This window comes from Rhagoletis pomonella, unplaced genomic scaffold, assembly GCF_013731165.1.
Source record: "Rhagoletis pomonella isolate Grant_MI unplaced genomic scaffold, Rhpom_1.0 Rhpom_scaffold_00004, whole genome shotgun sequence".
Taxonomy (NCBI): Eukaryota; Metazoa; Arthropoda; class Insecta; order Diptera; family Tephritidae; genus Rhagoletis; species Rhagoletis pomonella.
The window spans coordinates 17261682-17268157 of NW_023458558.1; the positions used below are offsets into that span (position 1 = coordinate 17261682).

Sequence of the window (6476 nt, forward strand, 5' to 3'; positions counted from 1 at the left end):
ATATGAGTATTGTGTACTGCATACTATTTACAAGTACTTAGTATAAAAATTAATTACATTTTCCAATTCAATTGGTACATTTGTTCTTGTGGTTCAAACAAAGTATCACCGTTATTGTTTATGCCTTGGTTTGTATATAATATTGCTCCAACTATATCAGTGCTCAATCTGGTCCTTAGTTTTAAACTACTAAATATACGTTCTACTGAAACAATAGAAAAGGGCTATATCAGTAATGCAGATATAATGTTTTTTTTTTTAAAATGGGAAACTTATATGAACCTGAAAAATCTTTTAATTAAAAAAATTTTTTCCTTTAATTTTCTAATGAAGAATCAATATGAATATCCTTATGATCGAACAATGCGTGTTCTCTCCATTCGTTACCGAGATTCAGAATAAGTTGAAAATATAACGATGGAATGAAAAAAATTATCGATAACATTTTGAATATTTTCGCTTAAGAGCGAAAAACACCACATAAGCGGGCTTGACAAACCAAGCGATATAGCCCTTTCCTTAAAGCTACTACAGTTGTGTATGGAGGTGTTTGAAAGTTTGACCAGCCGTTGGAGGGAAATGTCAACAAAAATCAAATTTTTTTGATTTTCTGGCCGCCATGTTGACGTTTGATCAAACTGCTTACGTTGTGTATGATAAAATCGCCTCATTCGCAATGGAATTTTTACCGAATGAGGGCGAAAGAGAAAAAAATCGAAGAAAACCAAACCCTTTTATATTGTGAACCGGAAGAAAACTAGAATTCTTTGCTTGAACGAGCCATGTTTGCATGGTGTCTGGCGAAATGGGAAAAGTAGGTTTGAAGAATGTTTGACAAGCCGCTTGTGTGGTGTATTTGGTTCTTTATAAAACTTCGGAAAGCTTTTTGTTCAAAAATTTTCACAGCGATTTAACCACTCTCTTGTGTAAAACATGGTTGCATTTTTTATCTGCAAATATATCAAGAGAAAATTCCAAAAATAAAAATCCTCAAAAAATACTCAAGCGCACCCGAAATTCCTCACGTTTTGAGGAATTGCTCACAAAGTGGTAACTCTGCACCTTTGGTGCTACATAGAGTGCATTTAAGGCTTTGTTCAGCTCTCTAATAATTTTCTCAGGCTTTCGATATTGAGAGTCCCGAGGTTATTATGTTGACTGAGCTTCTTTCATTCTGACTTCCAGATCATGTAATCGGACACCTTTCCATTTGGTTGGGTGCTCTTCAGCGCCAGAATGGGTGATATTAAGAGGATGCATTTACAGAAAATACATGTCCAATATGAGAAGGTCTCAACCAATCTCTAGCAACTAATGGAACAGCTATTTGAGAATAATAAGACGGAGGAACTTTTTTTGTAAATAAGTTAGTGGTTTTCAGATTTAATTTTTTTATTTAAGTATATATTTCCAGAGTGAAATTAATAACGTACATAGTTTAGCCAATCGAAAATGTTTCAAATAATTAAACCAGCCATAATTTGCCAGCAAAATTGTGGGTTAGTGGATTATTATTTTTTTTAAATAGTATTTTTTTATTTTGTTTTGTAAAATGAATAATGACGCCAAATGTATGACACATCCGGGCGCTTGGACAGCTAAGACCGGCCCTGTGGATATGTCTATACAAGCAGATGCATTAGCCTCTTGGTGTGAATGAGTGACCACATCGACACTGACTGTGTTGGTGGCGGCGGAGGCGTTGTGTACGTTAAATACGTTGCCAGTACCTTTTCCTTAGAGCATTGAAAGCAAATTTTGTTCGCGAAGGGGGTGGCATTTGTTTGAATATTAATGGGAATGGGCAAGACATTCGAAATAGAAACACAGAACTTATCAAGTTTTTGTTGGTGTGAGTAGGCGCTGCTGACGGTGTCCATTGGGTGTACATCACTCAATGCTAATTTCGATGTCTATTCATTCAGTTGATCGCTCTGCACTACATATATACATATTTATATGTAGGTACTTATGTATGTACACATATAGATTGGTGTTGGTATGTATGAGTAGAAATAAATATGTATCAGTGTGTGTGCGTATTGCAACCAGTTGAGGGCAGGTTATGTTGTAAGCAATGAGCTGATATCGGGTGACAAGTAAGCACACTGCACACTACTGTCGAGCTGCCGTATTGGCTGCAACGGGGGTAGTGACGACTAAGCCAAGCGGCAAAGACAAGAAAGACATCATCAACACTTGGCTGAAGACAACTGGCTGCGGGCCGCATGGAAGGGGTGGTCCTACTCCCTTAACGCTGGGATTTTGTTGTTGTTGTTGTTGAATTTAGTTAGTCACTTTTGTTGCTTATTTCACATGCACATTCGTATGTGTGTACCTACATATAGATGTATGTATGTATGTACATATATGCCCATTCATACAAAAGTATGTACATATATTTGTTTCTTTTTCCACTTTTCTTTTGTCTTGCTATGTTTTTAATTTGTCGCCTTCTTGCTTGTAGTGGTTGATAGTTTTTCAAGCGATTTTTTTCCGTACGTAGTAGACTACTTAATTTTATTTTTTTTTGCGGTTCTCGCCCTGCCAGTTTTATTTAGCTTTCCAATGATATTCTTCATTGGATGCCACAGTACCTCCGTCCGATTTCGTTGTTTTAGTTGCAGTTCTCCGCTCCACGCTACAAGTCGTATTTTCCTAGAAAGGATAATACAAACACAAATCAGCTCTGCGGGTCTTGAGTTGCCGACACCGGTCAACGGTTAAATAGTCAAACTGTGTCCGATCATCCAAACAATCTACATATGAATACATGAAAATAGTGAAGGCAATAAAGAAAAGTTCACATACATATATGAGAATTTTCAAATTCTTTATACTCTTCTGTGCACAAAAAATTATTGTTGATTATTAATAATAAAACAACTGCATGCGAATACATATATCCTTGTTGTAGTTTCGTTGCGTTTCAAACAAAAAGGATATGCGTTCGTCATGGTTACTATGAAATTCGTTCAAAGGTATGGACAAGACGAATGGATAAATACATATACATACATATTCGAGAAGTATAGTGGATTTATTTAAGAAAAAAAATTTAAACTAAGCGAAAATCATTTGCGAAAACAATAATTACTAACAAGAATTTAATAAACAATGAGACATGGAAACAAAATTTAAATGCAGGTCTATTATTTATGCATGTATGTACATCTGTGCGTTTATTCAATGTGACGTGAGAAGTGTATTCGTGACAATCTGCATCGGAAATTAAAAAGAAAAAACATTTATATACAAAATTATAATTAAATACACTGTGTAACTGTGTCGGCTAATTTTTCGAGTCAACTAGTAAAACCTGCGTCTAAAATTTTTTTAGTACCCTGCAATTCTAAACATATCTACACTTGTACATATAAGGGTACTGGGTAACAGCCAAGCTTAAAATAGGATCGAAACGGAAAGATCGTGTGGATGTACTATATTATAATTAATCCAAAGCATTGGAAGAGTGCTATTTTCAACACAAATTTTTATAAGGATAAATAATTAAGTACAAAGGCCACAATATTTAAACGAAAGTTTTTTTTGCCACATGTAGAAGTGTTCAAAATTAAGCGATGTTTGAAGAAAAAGTTGCTTTTTTGAATGTGGAAATGAAGGTCGCGCAATGTCTTTGGTCGGCCAAGATAAGAATTATGGAAAATATATCCCACCTTGTTTATAAGATATAGTACGAGCTCGGATGCGACGGAATAATGTTGATTTTTGCTCCTACCAATGAAAAAAATAATAATTTGTGAATTTTAAGTACAGTAATATATTATGTTATATATGTACATACACATGTATACCGCAGATATTGTAAAAATCCTGACAAAAGAGTCCCGCCTCGCCCGAGAAGTTGATTTTGAACGGCAAAAATTTAAGGCCCTATCACTTCTTTACTCATTTATTCGCTCATATGTATTTGTAAGTTTTTTTTATATAGTAGAAGCAGACATTTATTTGAGAAACCAACGATTGATTATAGGTTTGGCCGTTGCGTAATTTTTACCAAATTATGGGCGCATCCCAGGCTATTCATTACGTGGTCAAAAGTGTTTCATTTAAATCAAATTGAGATTTTTGGTTTTATTTAAATTCCAGTTTTTGGCCTTTAAAAACCCATTAAAAAAAAAACGAAAAAAACGTGGATATATCTATTTAGTGACCCAAACATAATGTAGAAATATGAATCATTTACTGAGAGTGATTTTTGTAGATTGGTGTTATTATTTTGTTCGGACACGACAATTCTTAAAGCCTTTATGGCAACTTAACTTAACTTAACTTAACGGAACGTAGAACTCAGAGAATCAAAATGAAACAGATCTCGACGTGGCATTAAGTTAAGTTAAGTTGCGGCTGTTCAATTATAAGCAACACCCATTTAACAGAATTTTTAAGAAAGAGCCGTAAGTTACGTTAAGTTGCCATAATCAGACCATTAATGTTCTTACATTTGGTTATGCTTTAGTTTTCCCAGAAAATAAGTATGCAAGTAGCGAGAGTTTCCCAAACTACCTTTTCAGTCATGTTCTACCATTCACTTCCTAGTGAATTTCAACAAAACTCACTTTGAATCCTTGATTTGTGCTTGTCTTTCACTTTCCGAGAAAGTGGAAATAAAACCCGTGAATGTGGAAATAAAACTCGTGAAGGAAACACAGAAGCCCAAATGATGGATTAAAGTTGAGTTTTGTCGAAATTTACGCTGAAGTGAATTGCAGAACCCGGCAGTTTATTTTAAAATTTTGGAATGTAAAGTAAACTCGTTTTTTCCAAGAAGTAAATTTTGTGCCCGTAACGAAAAACAGTGAAACTTGTGACTTTACTTTAGACCATTGGGGACTATTCAAGTATTACGTAATAACCAATGAGAACGGGGGCCTTGGGGTTGCTTATTTTGATGACGTGGGGCAGGGTGTTGGTCAGGATGATGATTAGGTCAGTAATATTTATTTTTTTACTTTTCTTATTTTTCTGAAAACTTGGTGGGGTCTATAATGTAAAAAAAAAAATTGTATCAAAAATTCATGAATAACAATAAAGCAGCATTAATAGATTAAAATATACCAATAATTACGTGTACATAGAAGCGGAGAGGGGGTCGCTGAAATCGATTTCGTGTTATTTTCAATAATATTGTAAAACTCTACAGAGTTCTCTGGCACACTTAAATCTATTATTAACTCACTTCCTATTAAATTACTGGAGTACCTATGTCTTTTCAGGGACCAAGAATAAAAGGTATGATCGAAACTAAATGTAGTTCTCGTAGAAACGTCGTTCTCGTCGAGAAAGTTCTAAATGGGAATTATATGAGAACAAAACCCTATGGAACACTATTTTCGGGAACATTTTAAAAGAAAAAAGTGAGAACCAAAGTCTCCGGAACATTTTGAAAAAGAAGAAAACTCGAACAAAAGTCTTAGGAAGGCTCGAATAACAATTTGGAACTAAAGTCTCAGGAACTTTGTGACAGAAAACGAAACGGGAACAAATCTTCTCTGAACTATTCGCGAAAATGGAAGCGAAAACAAAATTTTTCACTTGGGGCTCATTAGTTTGAAATGTTTGAATATTAAAAGTAGTCAAAAAAAGAACAGAAAGTTAGAGCCAATTTACACGACGACTATTCACCCTGCGTTTTTGGCACGTTCCGTTTTTGAAAAAAGTCTTCAAAAATCCTCGTGCATTTACACGATGACTTTTTCTTTGCGGCGTTTCTTGCGTATTTTTGACATTTAAGCGTAAATTTTAAAATTGGCTCTTAGTTATGCAAACGAAAGACTTACGACACGAACTTTTCTTGCACAGAAAATTAAAAAAAAATAGTTCCAAATGGACAGTTCCTCCCTAATGATAAACAATCTGAACGTTTAAATGATCCAGATTTCCTCTGACCTAGAAGTAATAATCATGGTTTTCACTGAAATGATTTTTCATCCCAATACCATCTTATTCTTAATGTTAAGTTCTCAAAACCTCTGTTCCCTTTGTGTTCTCTAGCAGTACGTTTCCCAGCCTTTTATTGTTATTTGATTCTTCGTGCAAACGTTTTCGATACTTTCGTTCTCATTGGAAACGTTCCAGAAAGTTTCGTTGTGATTCTGTTTTACTTGAGAACGTTTCTGAGAGTTTTGTTCGCATTGTTTTCTTTATGGAAATGTTCCCGAACCTTTTGTTCTCACTTTGTTCTTATTTAAATTTTTGTCCAAATATTTTGAAAGTTAATGAAATTACGAAATCCAGAATCTAAAGATAATTTGTAAATTTTCGCTAGTTCACACTCTTCACCATTTTTTTTGGTTCTCAATTAAATAATTTGCGATCTTTATATCTGAACTATTAAAAATATAAAATACATATTTATAAAAAAAAGAGTATTTAGCTTTTGGAGGGGATCTTTTGCTCTTTGCTCTAATATAACTAATACACACAATTTATTTTTATATAAAAGAAAACCGTAA

At 34.2% G+C, this 6476-nt stretch overlaps 1 protein-coding gene across 1 annotated transcript in view; it reads left to right on the plus strand.

Annotated features, from left to right (window-relative positions):
* Positions 1-2632: 2632 nt before the first annotated feature.
* LOC118737139 (protein glass) overlaps positions 2633-6476 on the plus strand; it is a gene marked incomplete at its 3' end in the record, with an annotated part of 26433 nt that continues 22589 nt past the window's right edge. Inside the window, 1 exon segment of the mRNA XM_036467455.1 lies at positions 2633-2981.